This window comes from Lycorma delicatula, chromosome 10, assembly GCF_047948215.1.
Source record: "Lycorma delicatula isolate Av1 chromosome 10, ASM4794821v1, whole genome shotgun sequence".
NCBI classification, from domain to species: domain Eukaryota; kingdom Metazoa; phylum Arthropoda; class Insecta; order Hemiptera; family Fulgoridae; genus Lycorma; species Lycorma delicatula.
Window position 1 is genome coordinate 47,587,089 of NC_134464.1, and position 17,980 is coordinate 47,605,068.

Consider the following 17,980-nt stretch of genomic DNA (forward strand, 5'->3'; position numbering starts at 1 on the left):
TTAAGCCGCTATGTAATTTTTGGCACCAAATTTAGAATTTCAGAATGAAATCTCTTTTAACCATATAACTTTATTTTTTTACTTTCCAAGTTATCCAGAGTGATTTACGAAGAATGTAACAAACTTTCAAGTTTGGCACCAAATTTAGGGGTACATTTGTAGTTTTATATTGAGATTTGACCTTAAAAGTAGGGAAAAAATAGGTCCTAATACAGTATTTTTAGTAGGTTTTGAGAAATTTGGGGTAAAAGAAAAAAAGATGGGGTAGAAAAATACAATATTTCTCAACCAAAAAAAATTTGTATTCAACAAAGTTATCTACTTTGTTAAACTGGTAATAAACATAAATGTTTTAAACAAAATTTATAAAACATTTGATTCTGAGTAAAGTGGTATAAATAAAATCTATAGGAACTAAATTCAAAAGTAAGAATTTTGAAAATTAATAAAAACAAAACATATCAAAATTTGACAGATTTTATCTAGGTATTAAACGAAAGAAAATGTTCAATGAAACAAAACAAAAGGATGAAATATTCAAAATTCAAGAATTAAATACAGCCAATTAAATAAACTGCTGAAAATATCCTCCGTGAAAGACCGATATCTGGCAAATGTCGACATTCCCCGGTGACAGATACGAAACAGGTCAATGAAAGAGCGAAATATTTGCTTATTCGGACCTTAGCCGGTATGTGTTAAATTCCGGATGCACGATGTGAAAGTTGAAACAAATTATTTTTGTAAAAAAATTAAACAAACAGAATTGACCATTTATTTGTATCGTTATTGTTCATCCATACAGTTAAAATATTCTGTGTAACCTGGTTGGCCCTTTCAATTTATAAAATCTGAAAATTTGGATAAATATTTTTATAAATGCGGTGAATTTGATAAATAGCCTCCAATGTTGGAGAATAACATATATAATTTGTATATTTAACTTTAATTAGATGAGGTTAGCGAGCGAAGCAAATGTAGGACATCTTTGGCTTAAATTTAAGTTTACGATGGTTTCTCGTAATCTTAAACTGTAATCTCGTAACCTTAGAGATTGGTACTGGGTATTTCTTTTTTTAATTTCAAGTTATCGTTTCGACCCCCCACCTGAACTTATCTGTGTTTGTCGACATATACCTGCAAAGGTCCGAATGTATAATAATATAAGGAAATATTTCGGTCTTTCAGCAATGAATTCGGTATGTGAACATTCACCGAAGAACCTTGACATTCTCTAATTTCGGTCTTTCAAGGTAGCATATGAAACACTCTGCCCGACAAATAATATTTCTGATGAATTTCCGTATTTCAACAGGATTATTTTTTATTAGTTTTTTCCGTAATGGGAATTTTAATAATTAACTCTTCCCTCTTAACCTACAGTTACACTCTTTTTTTTTTAGCCTGCGGGACCGCTGAGCATGAAATAAAATGAAATGACAGCCAAGTTTTATATATGCGTTGATAGAAAACTATTCAACTAAACGGGTTTAAGAAAAAAAAAACTAGGAAAAACCAAATAGAATCTGACTTAGATCAAATTCATGGAAAGATATATTCACTAAACTGATAGATATTTCTTTATGATCAATTCATGACATATAAGCTTGAATCTTGTGCATGTGAGCATGGAATGGACATTTTGTAGCGTATGAAAAACACCATCCCTAATCGGGATTCGAACCCAGGACCTCCGGATAAAAGGCCTAGACGCTACCACTCGTGACACGGAAGTTTTATTCTACATTTATAAATTATTATATAATATAAATACGGGAAAGTATAAGAATATCGTCAGATTTTGCTATCGGGATTTTTACCAGATAATGAAGTTCAAAAAAAATAATAATTTCAGCACTTAAAATTACCGGAAGAATGTACTGATGTATGTAAGTATGTTTTTTTTTTTAGATAATTCAAAAACTTAATAAACGATTTGAATGAAATTTGGCATGATGATGTTTCTAAATGAGACCTTGGTGCCATTTAATTTTGGTCACAATTAATCAAGGAGGCAAGGAGATGTGGACCTTATGATGCTTCGTATTTTTGTTTTCTTTATGACAGAGTGTTTGTTTTCGGTCTTATAAGTTAATGTGAATGTTTCTCATTGTGTTTTAGTTTTTGATCAGTGTACTTATCACAGTTTGTTAATGTTTTTGGTCTTTGTTTTGGTTTTAGGTTTTTTTTATGTTTAGATGTATGTATATTTTTATTTTTGGTCTCTGGTTTTGGTTTGTTTTTTGTAGAGTCAGTGTTATTTGTTTTCTTTTCTTTGAAATTTGTATTGCTTTTAGTTAGGGTTTGTTTTTATTAATTCTCGATCGGTGTTGCGAGTAGGTGACCAGTGACCGTTATCGGGTAGGTAGAGTAATTCAATCGGTATGGTCTTCCTTAAGTCTGTTGGCTAGGTTTAATTACGTTAGTGTAGTTCACCGATGGGAATGTTATTTGTGGCATTCGCATCGGTGGCATTCTGACTGAGACAATTGAAACTGGAAGATGTCTGTTGCTGAAATTTTGAACAGAACCTCCGGTAAAGCCCCTAATGGTACGGAGGAGGTGGAGTGGCGATCGCAACCGCTATGGAGGGTTCTTCCTCTTTGGAATCAGAATGCCCCGTATATCAAAATTTAGACAAACGTTTGGTAAATTTATTCGCACAATTAAATGGCTCTTAGGTATCTAAGATACTTTCTAATGGTGTTTGGGTTTATTGAAACATACTAAAAGGGAGAGATTAAAAACCCTTTTTTGCTTTTACGTGGTTTTTAGATTTAAAATCACATTATTGTTCTAATTAGATGATTAAATTTTATTAATATTTCACTTTGGTTATACATTTGTATAATCTCATTCCGGGATTGTGGATAATAAACTTAATTTTTGTTTTATGTTTTTGTTTTCTTTTATCTGTTTTTATCAATTATAGTTTTATTTGATGCCTTTGAATTGTCAGATTTTTCGTACGATGATCTCTGAATACAAGTCACTAATAACATTTACTTTAGTTACAACTGGTTATGAGTGCAGAAAGATACGGTCACCATAGGTCCCGTATCTCATAACCCATCGGGTTGGTCTAATGGTGAACGTGTCTTCCCAAATCAGCAGGTTTGGAAGTCGAGAGTTCCAGCGTTCAAGTCCTAGTAAAGTCAGTTATTTTTATACGATTGAATACTAGATCATGGATACCCGTGTTCTTTGGTGGTTAGGTTTCAATTAACCACACATCTCAGGAATGGTTGCACTGAGACCGTACAAGAATACACTTCATTTACACTCATACATATCCTCATTCATCCTCTGAAGTATTATCTGAACGGTAATTACCGGAGGCTAAACAGGAAAATGAAAGGTCTCGTATCTCAAAAGTTTACTCAAAAAATGAAACTCTTTTTAAAAATTCATTCTTTATTTGCATTCTTACGAGTTTTAATATTCTCCTTAATTTTTCTCTTAAGTAATGATTTGTTGAGGACGAGGCCTTTGGTATTTGCTGGGAAAGTTGTACAACTTACGTCGGATTTATAAATTGTAAATCAGAATATTCTATATAAAATAGGTTTTATGATCATCATAGAGTTTAACGAAAACCTGAGCTCACATTTATATAGTGGACAAAGCTAACTTCTATTTTATTATATTAACAAAATACTGAACGTTAGCGACCTAGCATCAGTTAATTATCAAGAGAAATATAATGCTAAAACATATTTGTTATAAACTGTTTTCATTTTCCAAAGCCTGGGGGGATTTCCTATGTTAAATTAATACAAATGCAGGAAAAGATTACAGAAATTAAAAAATTACAACAGCACAGGTAAAGGATTAAAACCAACAACCTCATCCATTCCTAAAATTGTGTGCCATGGTGAATAACTAAAGTATAAAACCATCGTATTAGAACCCCACTGAAGATTATGTTTAAAAATATGATGCCATAACTTCCTGCAGGGGGGGTAATTGTTACCACTGTTTCATATATATAAATTCATTTGTTTGCAACAGCATCACGCTAGAAGCAACCGACCGCTTGTTTTAATTCAGTTCTGTACTCGTATTTCCCAGGGAAGATTTTTTCTGTTACCATAGCAACAGAAATATAATGACTAATAAAATGATGATATGAAATCATATTCCTTTAATGAATATCTGTAAAATATTTAATATTCGCATTATTATATAATTACTATTATTTTGTAATTTTTTTTTTCAAATATTTGTAAAGTCTGTATGCTCCCTTATTCATCGTTTCCTCTTCTCCTTTCTTTTTTTTGTACATAACATTCCCTTTAACTACTCATTTTTCTTTTTCTTCCTATGTAGTTTTTTGAATCTTTTTCATTATGTCCTTTGAGAAGAGATCGAATCTAGGACCACCATCAAGTGCCGTTAGGCACTGCCGGGTTTCACGAGAGTAAAAAACCAGAGAGGAAAAAGATAAACGCCTGGAGGTTGAACGAGTATATAAATGAGAAAGCTTCTTTCAACCGTGAAGGTAATAAACGCGTCGTCTCCTGACTATACGATCGGGTGAGCGAAGCAAGCCCTGACTGTTAATGAATATCATATATATATATATTTATATTACTTTACCATCCTAATCGCCCTTGGGGAAGACACCCGCCTTGTGACGATCCCGGCCGCCACACCACCCGCACCCTGAAGGGCTTTACGGAAGATCGTCCTTTAGACCCTCTAAACTTGATAACACAACACTTGGCCTCAGTCAGGATGCCACCGATGCAAATGCCTCCGCAAACAATTCCATCGGTGTATTTACACAACCTACTATCACCTTCGTATAGTCTCTTCCAACCAAGACCAACTACCATAACTTACAACCCTCAATTATAGAATTTACCGATTCGCGGAAGCGCAATCCCTGCGCCTTCCTCGAACACCGGAGATTTCATACAAAATCTCTTTCTATATCTAACCAATTAGACTATGTACACAGGTTTGAAGCTATAATCACCAGAAATACTATTCTCATATCAGCAAAACAAGTATTGATTGCAACAATGACAATTTTGTCCTACAATTAAATTTACTCAAAATCCTCTTGATTTACTTAAAAATCAAGAAACAAATTCACAAATTAATAAGATTCTAATGTAAACGTACGGTACCTCTCTGGTCTGGGCCTCTTTCGGGAGCTAGATTAATGCCTACACCCTCCCACACCGCAGCACCACCACAGAGTTCTTCATACATCTACTTCATCCTAACAGTGAATATCTAAGCTAATTTGGTCTCGAAGTCAAAACACCATCTTGGCGAAGTAACCACCCAGAAGGGCCCCCAGCTACCCGGGTTTCTATTCAATCTATACATCTATAACAGCATCAGACCCTTTTAGCCATCTTCAGTCGGGCTAAGAATCTAAGGACTATGTTCTATTAACTTTTAGTTTTTCAATTATCTTGCAGATCAAAACCATAATTGATCTTTGCAAGCTCTCTGGCTACTTTGGTACGAACAGCTTCGTAACTGGGGAAGACCAAACCAAATTTGGTAAAGTTATCTCGAAAAGCCCCATGTTCAAAAAGAAAATGTGAAATACATCTAACTACCTGCGTACTTCTCACATCAAAAGAAAATTCCACGCGTCATTTTCTATTTCCATTTAGAAAAAAAAATTCTAAATGAAACTCCTGGTCATTTACCGTAAACAATAATTTTAAAATTATTTCATTCAAAATAAAGTAGTTTAAAATAAATCCGATCTCCGTGGCGGAGTGGTATCTTCTCGGCCGTTCATCCGGTTGTCCCGTGTTTAAATACCTGTCAAGCATGTCATTTTTCATACATATTCCCACGTACAAGCTTCTCTGCAAAACTCTGTGGTGAATTAATCCATCAAGTAAAAAAAAAAGAACTAATTTAAATTTAACATTTTTACACATTGTTAAATTTAACTAATTTCTATATATTTTTTTTTCAAAGGTTAAAAGCCCTATAAACAGTAATAATAATTATATAACTTCTATTTATAAAAATAATCCTTACTAAAAGTTAAGCCTTTTGTGGTTATGCATGTTATAATAATAAAAAAAAAAAGTATACGGTAGCTGAGTTTGGTATTCCGTGATAGGATAAGCTATTTAAAATAGTTTATAACAACCATTTTAGGAAGGCAGGTCATGAAATACCGACTGTTCTTTCTCATCTTATCTATCTCTCTAAACATAGTTTAAGTGTTTTCCTTGTTTTTAATGTTTACCGCTCTTGCCTCTGTTTAGCTTCGAAATTGACGATCCCGACTAACCCTCTATTTTTTTTCACCCCTAACTAAATAGCTAACAGACCTACAAACTGTCAATCGATAAACGAGTAAAGTAGAATTTTAAAGTTCAGATCATGTTATATGAGCGTCACACTTACATTCACGGGCGCGCGAGCATACACCAAATTATATTTAGAAACGAAAAAAAATTTAATAATTTTTACATTTGGATAATTAATAATAAAATTATATTTAGAAATTATACAAATGGATAATTAATAGTAATAATTTAGATATTATAATAAATATTGGTTCAATAAAAATATATAAAGAAAATCCTTGCTTAGAATAAATTAAATTCATACAATACGAATTGTCAATAAAAATAATAAAATCAATTAAATAATTTCATTAATACCCTGAATTATATAGTTAGAAAATTAAAAAATTGTAATTTTTGAAAATGCTATCTCTAATTGTCATAAAATTTCGAATTATATAATGTTTAATATAAAAATATGATTCATAACAAAGTTAAACAGCGTACATTTGATCAAGAAAATACAGGATCACTACAGTACTAGACATCTGTAAAGAAATTGAATAAGATAAAAATAATTTACCCAAAATTAAATGAAAGTAAAATGAAAAAAAAGTTAGAAAAATCAAGATAGATGTTAATTTTGGAAAATAATATGAAAATGATACCACAGGCAAATAAATGTTATACCCTAGAAAATTTTTTATCATATTCAAAAATGCAGGTTACGTCCAAAAATGCACAAAATCTCTTTTTTTTAGCACAATAATTTTGTTACAGTTCCATCATTGAAAGTTAAAAAAATCAAACTAAAACCTAAACTCTTTTGAATAATAAGATACAAGTCGTTTATATTTACAGAAAAATTAGGGGAAAACTGGTTTTTGTATTCTTTTGTTGTTTGTACAATATTGGAGCTTGTATCTTCAACAAAAAAGAAACTGTAAAAATATAATTAACATAATGTTTTGAAATATCATCTTTACTCGGATTAAATATCAGGCTATTTTTAATGACGGTTATTTTTGTTTTAAAAGATTACATCTCCAGTTATTATCATCTCTGAAACGATTCTTTGGCAGTAGTAAACATTTTTATAAAAGATTAAAACATTGTTTAATCTTTAAGATCTCAGAAATGAAGCTATTTAACTTTTTTATAATTCATAGTGAGTTCAGAGTAGCAAGATTATTGACAAATCTTTTTATATAGATTTTACTTTTCTCTTTATTTTTTCTTTTATTGATTTTTTCGATACATAAATTTAAAAGTAACTATTACTGACTATAACCTTGACTCTCGCTTTTCTGTAATTTACTTGTCTTCCTCAATTTCTACAGTTATCTTATCCTCGTAGAAACTGTATAAACAAAATAATTCAAGAGGATAAGAAAGTAATTTGGGAACTGGTTCTAGAGCTCTAAGTTCTAAGTTCTAAGAAATAAAAAATAAGTTTTATTTTTAATAATAAAAGTTGTACTTTATTTTTGTTATTTATATAAACTTTATTGTCTTTTTTTCCGAGAATTTAATTTCTTATAAGTTTTGATGATATAGTTTACGCATCCCTTAACAAGTTATTGTATTTCAAATCTAAAAAAATATCATGTTTTTCGGTACCGAAATTTTCTGTTTTACGTTGGATATCACGAAAACTACGGGAGACCTGTTTTACTTGATTTTTACTTCATTTCACCGGGACAACTGATATCCGGGCGAAGTGGATAACAGAGCGTTTTCGGACTTACGTTTTTATCAACTATTTACGTTATTTAGAATCAGTACCCAAATTATTTCCCTTTTCTCCTAAATATTTCAACTTACCTAGTAAAAATTTTCAACCACCCATCTAGTAAAATTAAAGAAAGAGTTTTAGTGATATAAATTTTCAATCACTAATTTCAGTCACAAAATTTAGCAGAACAAAGAACACCTTTATTTATCTCTTACCTTTAAAAATTCTCTAACTGATTATAAAAAAATGTAAAACTATTTAATTATTCATTATAATTCGTAGATACTAAAATTGTTTTAAAAAAACCCTTTAAAAAATTATTCTTTATTTTAAATTCCCTATAGAATCAATTATTAAACCTTGTTTGTTCAAATGGATTGATAAACAGCTGAGTATATATGATTGATTATTAAAATGGATCGCAAAAATTATTCAGTCTGACAATTTTCTGTCTGTTTTCACAGGTAATTTTTTCACTCCATTAAATGGTGCTAAATTGTTCTGATATTTGAGTTTATTTTCAGCCTTCTTTAATGAAAAAATGTAACATTTTCATTTTTTTCTACCTGCTTGTTTTTATATATTTTTTTTTATTTTCATATTTTAAGAAAATTAATAAAAATATTCATGAGATTGATTCGTTTAACCAAAAAAAATTTTAAAAAAATTTGGCACAAAAATATGTTTTTGAGATATTTCAACAAAATGTCGCTTTAATTTTTTTTTAATTTGCTTCAACTACTGCAGGCGGAAAACCTGTTCTAATTAGTTCTGATTCCCCTTCTGATAAATTGAAATAAAAACATTTTAAGCAGACAAATGAAAGCAAAAAAATTACATTGTTGTAAAATTTTAAATTTGTTATAATACAGTATTAACAACTTCAACCTCAACCTATTAGAACAAAAACGATGTCATTTTTACAAAATATAAGATATAATATCTTAAATATTATTCGATGAATATAACATTTACGGATATATTAATGGTTAAAAATATTTTAACGGCCACCATTTTTGAATTTTCAAAGATAAAATATTTATTTATTTTACTCGCAACGGCACGGAGACGGTATATGCGTTTGGGATAAGAGTTTGTTTGTGTATGTCTTAAAAGTTCTCAAAAACTACTGAACCAATTTCGATACGGTTTTTTGCATTACACAGGTATCACTTCAGAACAGGTTCTTAGATTAGCTTTACGGTTAGAAACCACCAAGTGGCGCTGCAGCAGATGTGTTTCTCTTAAACGGCTGGGCCGATTTTTGTACAGTTTTTTTGCATTATATAAGTATCACCTTTCGTTACATTACATAAGTATCACCTCAAAGATTAGTTTTACGGTTATAAGCCACCAGGGGACGCTGCAGTAGATATTTTTCTTGAAAACGGCTTCCGTTCATGTACATTAGATTTCATTAAAATATTTCAATCCCTTTTTAAGATATACGGAAAGAAAGAAAACAAAGCAGTATATGATATTTATTCACATGAACCTATTTGTATATTTTGGTTTTGTAAATCACTTCTTTAAGTTCGGTCAACACCTCCCAGAACATTCTGTATAACAACTAGAATCAAATAATGGACGTGTAAAAAAAGAACTTTTTTTTTTTAAAAGGATTTTTTATTATGTTTTCATAATGATAATAAAGAGGTGTAATATAATTAATAACAGTTTTTAATTATATTTTTCATTTTTATATAAAGATTTTTCACCTTTTTTGGTTTTTATTATTGCTGTAAAAGAAATAATTATGTTACTTTATTGTTAATCTTTAATAAAAAAAAAAATTTAATTGTCAAACATAATAAATAAAGCCCGAGTGAATCTAACGTACAACAGAAAAATAAGCTATAATAAAATAACTACGTTCAAAATGTAAAATTATTATTGTTTCATAAAATTATTATAAAATGAAAAATTAAAACCAGTAAACACGTGAAATAGAAAAAAAATTAATGTTTTATATATATATATACTGTAGGATAGCTAATCCACAAATATATATAATTTCATACTTAAAAAAAATACTCTGATTTTAGTCTATTACCTTTTATTAAAAAAATAAAATAAAAATATAATAAAAAAGGGGTTTATCATTTTTACGAACATATACACATACATTAAAATTCATTAATGAATATTATAGAAATCCATTTTATATCTGTAAAGATTTTTCAAACATGGTTTTACAACTAATATAATTTTACGACTAAATATTACACTTTTTTATAGGCAGAAATATACTATAATCTTAAAAATGTGATACTGTTATGTTTTAAGGTGCTTTTTTTATAGAATATTTTCCTTAATCTCATACGCGAGTTCAATTTTATTAATTTGGATAAAATTATTATTATTACATGCTTTTTCTTTAACTACAATGGTTCAATAATGTTCTCAGATCTTGCAACTTTAATTAAATTATTTTTCTATGTCATACAATGGTGAGGTTTTACACAGCGACTTAAGTCGGGTGACAATAGAGTATCCATTTTTAATTTCATATATTTTTATATTTTATCAACAAAACATTTATACATTCCAAATTGCACGGTAATCTCTCGGGAGATGAATCTATAGCCAAAAATAAGAAAACAAGTTCATATAAACATAAGTGAGAAAACGTTTCGTTAGCGAGTCTCGACTCCTGAGACAATCAGCTGTGCTTTCTACTTTATATGTGAAATTAAACCGTACTAAAATTCTTGAGGTAGAAATCGAACGGTAAATTTGATGGTTTTCTTATGGTTTTTGATCTAAGATATTGAATAAAAATAGTTTCAAACCTCTATCTTACTTAGGTTTTAAGAAAAACGGGGTAAAACACGAAAAAGGGGTAAATTTACGTTAAATATTCAATTTACATTTAATTCATTTTTTTCTATTATTGATAAGTTTTCTATTTGTTTTCGTTTACAATATGTTCATCAAAAAATTATAAAAATTGTTCTTTTTAAAATCGTATCACTTTTTCGATCCAGTTTAGGTTTTTTATTTTTTAATAAGTTGAAGATCTCAAATTTGTGTTTAATTTTAATAAACCTAATTTACATCAATTTTCTCAGAATTAGATTCTCTACAAAAACTAAAATTAACTAAAATTTTTTATTTGTTTATTGGTAAATTAACAAAATTATTTTATTCCAAACCTAAAAAAGTTTTTTTCGTGTTTTACCCCGTTTTTCTTAAAACCTAAATAAAATTAGAGGTCTGGGTCTACTTTTATTCAATTTCTTAGATCAACAATTTACCCCTCGATCAGAATTTTAGTATGGCTTAATTTCACAGAGGGAGCAGAAAGCATCTTGTATCTTGAACCGAAACTCGCAAACGAACAGTTTCTGACCTATGTTTATATGAACCTTTTTTCTTATTGTTTTGCTATAGAATCATCTCCCAAGAGATTGCCGTTCAATTTGGAATCATTCTGTATGTATAAAAATGTTGAAGATAGAAAGGGGACAATCTTGAGTAAAAAAGCTGAATCGACAAGATTTAGCTAACGATCACATTGATTTTAACTGTCGATTCAGTGTGTGTAGATCAGGTGACGGTTAAAAAATTTTTTAACAGTTAAAATTTAACGGTTAAAAAATATCAATTCGTACTAAAAAGTAAAAAATAGTTTTGTTTTCAACAACACTTCTTTTAAAAAAATGTTCTATTCTATTTATGCATGACTAAAAAGAAAGCGTAGGGCGCGCTGTAATTAACTTCTGATATTTTTTTCATAATTTTTTTTATTGCTATTATTAAATTATTATTTATTGTAACAATTTTTTTTACAATTAGAGGTTAATAGTTATTACTAAATTAATATATTTGCCGGCCTCCGTGGCGTTAGTGGTAGCGTCTCGACCTTTCATCCGGAGGTCCCGGGTCCGAATCCCGGTCAGGCATGTCTAACGGTGGGTACTTCAGAGGTTAGACAAAAAAAAATCAGTATATTTAAATTAAAAAAACAGGAGTGAAGTCGGGTTCAAACCGATATGCCTTCCCCTTGTACGATCCAAATATTTCATTAATTAAAATTCTATTTGGCTATAACTCTGGAACCAATGGAAATAAGTATCACTAATGATAAATCGTTCAAAAGCTCTCAATGAGAACTTATTACTGCAGTTCTTTTGGATTTTGAGCTGTTTTGGACACTTTTGGTCCAGTCGATTGCATTCAAAAGAGGAGGTGCACAACTAGATGTTACAATAGTCCTAAATCCAAAATTTCAACATCCTTTTTTGAGTTATTCGAGATACATAGTACTTACGTACAGACGTCACGCCGAACCTAGTCAAATGGATTCAGAGATGGTCAAAATAGATATTTCCGTTGAAATCTGGAAACCGAAATTTTTTACGATCACAATACTTCCTTTACTTCGTATAAGGAAGTAAAAAACAAATATCAGTTCCATTTAAATAATAAAGTAATATAAGCAGTAAGTAAATAATTTTTATCCTTCAATTGTTTAATATCCCACAAAAATAGCATTTTTAAAAATATATATTTTAACAGTTTTATCCAAAGATTAACATCCAAAAATTGTCCTTTAAATTGAGTAACGTTTTCCTTTAATACTATGCGAGTTTATTTTTTATAATCCTACTTTTAGTCAAAGCATAAAAGGAATAATATCTTTTGATTTTCATATTATAATATGAACAAGCGTTAATTTAAGGGTGATTTAATTCTAAAACAGTAAAATTATTTACAGGTAAAATGAATGCGTTTTATCTTACGATCTCAAAAAATTTAACTGTAAACAATTTTTTTTAAAAACAATCCTTTTGTCATATAATTATATATGTCGCCTCTTAAATTTGGTCCAACCATCTTTTTGGTGGTCTTCCGCTGGATTTGCTGCCCTCGACTTTTCGATGTATGATTATTTTTTCAACATTTTCGCCGGGCTACGATCTATGTGGCTGAAAAAGCGGAGGATACGCTGGAATCATATTGCGGACAACTTCCACTGTACACCCAACTTGATTATAATGGAGTTGTTCGTCCTCACGACGCGAATCATTCTTTAATATATGCGATTATTTTTATAGTTTTTTTTTTTAATATTAAAGAATGATTCGCGTCATATGGATGGTAAAGAGGACCAACAAATCCGTTATAAACGAGCTGGGCATACAGAGGCATTCCTCCGCTTTTTCAGCCACATAGTTCGTAGCCCGGCGAAGTTGTTAAAGTTCAATTAAAAAGTGACCAAAAAGGATACATTTCCGTGTTATTTATTTATTTTTAATAAAAATATAAGTAAAAAAATGAAATTGTAATTACTAGAAAAGTAAATGAATAATAAAACAAAGCCAAGCTTTATTTTTATCATCATTATAAAGTAAGTTACTGAACTTGAAATTTATCAGTAGTAACTGTAATTAGTGAAAGAATGGGGTATGGGTTTTTTTATCTGTCCAGGATTCATGACCCAAAAAAAAACAAAAACATTCGGAGTAATGTCCGTACATATGAACATGTTTTGGCGTGTTTGAAGCTTAATAGATTTTAACTTAATACACCAATTTTTATGAAATTTGTTACAGAGACTCCGGTATATGGGGCAATTTGATGGTAAAATTTTGGGCTCAATTTCTTCAAGAATGGGATGGACAGTTTCTTTTGGATCAATTTTCTCAAAATTATTTAAACATAACATTTTTTAAACATAGCCAGTACATGCGTACATGCTTATCTTACCATTTTTGTCTTTCAAAACATAATAGTAGTGGCAAGTGACCTCCAAAAAAAAATATTTTAGGGGCAATATCGTGGGTAGTAGAACCGAAAAAATTAAAAAAAATATCGATTTTTTTTAAACTTTTTTGGTTTAAATAACCAATGCCAAGAAAGTATTACAACTTCTTTGTCAGCTTTTTTTTTCCATACCTATCCTAGAAAATTCAAAATCTAATTAATAGTGCCTAGTAACTAACTACAATCCCTTAAAAACTCATCAGTATCATTTTTTGAATTTAATAAATTATTTTTAATGTAGAGTCGAAGTTAATACTTTCAATTTTTACTTCCTTGTACGAAGTAAAGGAAGTATTATGATCACGGAAAATTTCGATTTTCAAACTTCAATGGAAATATCCATTTTCACCAACTCTGAATCCATTCTGACTAGTTTCGGCATGATATCTGTACGTACGTATGTATCTCGCAAAACTAAAAAACGATTCGAGCCGTAGAATGTATAAATTTTGGAATTAGGACTGTTGTAACATTTAGTTGTGCACCTTCCGTTTTGATTGCAATCGAGTGGACCAGAAGTGTCCAAAAATGCCCAAAATCCAAAAAAATTGTGGTTTTGGACTTTTTCTTAATTGCAGTAATAAGCCTTCATTGAGAAATTTTTCACCGATATATAAGCATAAGTGGTAATTATTTTCATTGGTTCCCGAGTTTTAGCCAAATAAAATTTTAATTAATGAAATATTTGCATCTTACAAGGAGAAGACACGTCGGTTGAAATCCGCTTCATCTACTTTTTTTAACTTTTTTTTTTAATTTAATATATTGATTTATTAATAATTATTAGTCTTATTGTAAAAAAAAAATTTACAATAAATAGTAATTCAATAATAACAATAAAAATATAAAAAAATATCAGAAGTTGATAATGAAATAAAATTTTGTTTTATTTTCAAAAATATGTATATGTAATTTAAAAGGCGTACATGGAAGTCACGTGGTGTCCACATCAGATTTTTTTTTTTAGTAACCACTAAAATTGATAATTTTGTTCTGGTTAATAACCTTAAAAGTCAGTGGATTAATTGTATTCTATTTTTTTATTATGTTTTTATACTTAATACAGGACAAATGATGAATCATAGTCTTAGCATAAAATAGGTATTTATTTAGCATAAGATGACTTAAACTAAACCGGATGATAAAAATTCAAGGAATAGATGAATAAGACAAGAGACAGAATGAATCAGTAATTGGCATACAATGATGATAGGTAAGTAAAATAAAGAGAGAGAAAAGAATTATTAAAAAGAGAGCAACGTATTGATGGTTCTGTTCTACGGTAGCTTGTTCCACTAATTACAAGGTTACGAAACAGGTATACAACAATGAATGTATATTGTACGTAACAATAATAACATTTCGATTCTATCAAATAAAATAAAAGAAATATTTTATCATGATTTAATATAAAATTATTTATTTTAAAATTTACATTTTGTTTTCAACACGTAGTTACAATTTTAATGAAAGAATATTATATAATCTATGTAATATATAAATCAAAGAATACAGTTTATTAAAGAATACAATTCTTAGTAGAAGAGATGTTTTATAAACTACATCAAATTTGCTTTGTAAAAGGACAGGTACAAAATGTAAGTTTCGATAATAATGCTCGTTAATTTTTTTTTTATAAACTTTAGATTTTATACAAATTTAAGAAAACAGACTTAATTAGATATATATTGATTAACGTCTATTTATTTCTTTAAGAATTACAAAATTAATATTAAGCAAATCTATGCAGCTTGAACTCATCATAAATCAAATTACTATGATTCGCTTAAAATACATAACTACAATGAGAAACTCATCTTCCGTTTATAAGTTTATATAATATTTTATAAACTTTGGAAGGATTCGAACTGATAGAACATATCTCACTTCCGTAATTGATAAAGACATTCTCAAAATAACAAGCATTTCATTCAACGCTTACTAAGAAAATATGAGGAATTCAATAATGTCAAGTCGCTTCCTTCAATGACCTAACGTACTATTATACATCGATATGCCAAGCCCTCCAAACTGTCACTGATTTTCCGTTTTATGAAGTAATTCTCACTTAATAGAACTCCTGAAGGATAGGAATTAGCTGTACAGTGAAAATCCATAGTCTCGATAAAAAAAAACTTTAATTTATACCTTCTGGACCTCAGATGCTCTCCCAGACATTAAACCGTGAAAAAATATTGGACAAAATAATGAAAATCAACACATAAATGTATTCTTTCTGCTGACAAAAATGCATTGCACAAATGTATTTCCTCGATTCTTCAAGGGAAATACTTAAAAAATAAAAAAAATGTTAAGTGATTTATCTTGAACTAGCAGACACTGCAATGCTTCGCTATTGCTAGATTTGAGTTGGATCTAATTCTGGCAATTTTATTTTTTCCCCAGCACAGCACACTCCTGGTGCTTCATTCTTAAATTTGAATGCACTACAATATGTGCATAGTTTATCCATTTTTCAAATAACCCCACATTTGGTTGAATGCTGTAATTATAATTAGCATCGTAATGGAATGCACTGAGATTCAAATCAGCGTGAGTGGTTGTTCTGGTTTGAGCAGTGCTCACTCGAATGGTTTGCAGTCTGGATTCTCGTTGCTCGTTTGTTTCTGATGAACGGGCTCGAACATTACGTTCTTGATTGGATTCCAATCTCGCTTCTCGTTGCTCGTTTGTTTCTGATGCTCGTGTTGTCTTTTTATTTCATTTTTGAGACGTAGAACGACCGATCGCTCGTTTTTTGAGAGGAATACCTCCACAGAAATGGCGTTGAAATTGGTTGAAAATTAAAATGTCGGAATGCAATGTTCACAACTATCGAAAGTTTTATATTTTAATTTTCAAAATAATAGATTTAAATTTTTTTAAATATCAAATCACCTTTATCTTACAATTCTAAGTCTGGCACATATATATGAACTCCAGTTTTTAAAAGTATAATATTATATTTAAAAACATCTCATTTTATCATCTAAGCATAGTAATTGTAGGAGTTATTCGGAAAAGTTCAGGAAATTTCGGAAAACACGTGTTTCTTAATTTTTAACGGGATACTTATACACCAAATTGCAATACTATATCTCTATTGGTCCCCGAGATATGAAGGCTCCATACTCCTAACTTACACCATTTTTAGTTTATTTTAGGATTTATTCAGAAAAGTTCGGGAAATTTCGAAAAACCTCATATTTTACAAACTCAGAAACCTTCCCTGGCATGCGTCCAACCTTTCCCCAAAGTTTCATCGCTATCGAAAGAACGGTTTAGGAAGGTATAAGAGACATACAGACAGACAAACATTCATTTTTAAAAATTTATATATATATATATATATATATATAATCTATATATATATATATGTATAGATATATAGATTAGGTAAATTTCATAAGAAAGCTACCTATTGTAATGCGTACTATGATTCAACTTCCGGAACATTTCGACATATTTTCACGTTTCACATTCCCCAGACCTCAAAACCACCGTCAGTTCAAAAGTTTATATACATACATTTATATTTATATTTCACTTTCTTGTGGACAAGATAACTGCCGTAATTTTGCGCCAATCACTTTCAAATTGATACATAAAATATAACGACCCAAAATTTCGATCGAGTTCATTAATGGGAAAAATTGAACCATGAAGATGGTAATGGAGAGGGGGCTTTTTCCAACAAAAAATATTGCTATAAGTTTCTTATTATGTAAAATATCGAATTCTTTTAAAGTTCCTACTATTCTTTGGATAAGGGCCTAAAACTTATCTAAGTAAAGTCTTTTGATATCACCATCCATTGGCCCCGAGGGTGGAGAAATGGCAGTTTCGAAGACAAAAAAATCATACCTCCGTTAATAGGCATAGTATCGAATCGGCTTAAAGTGGTTGTTAGTCCTCTAAACATTACCTAAAACTTTGGTCCGTAACAATTTTTGATATGACAAACCTTATGGCAAGGGAAAACCAAAATGTTGCTGGAATTGTAAGAAGATGGGACTAGTATGCTAAACATGAGAAACTTTTTTTACACGCAACCATTGTCGTATTGAGTAAATTTGAAGTTTTTCTTAACTTTAAGGTGATCTTTTTTTCTCCTATGTAGAACCTTCTGATGTGCCGAAAGGGATTTTTTTATTTACATTCAATTTTCGTTATTTCCATGCTGAATAGCACATTTCAGTCAGTT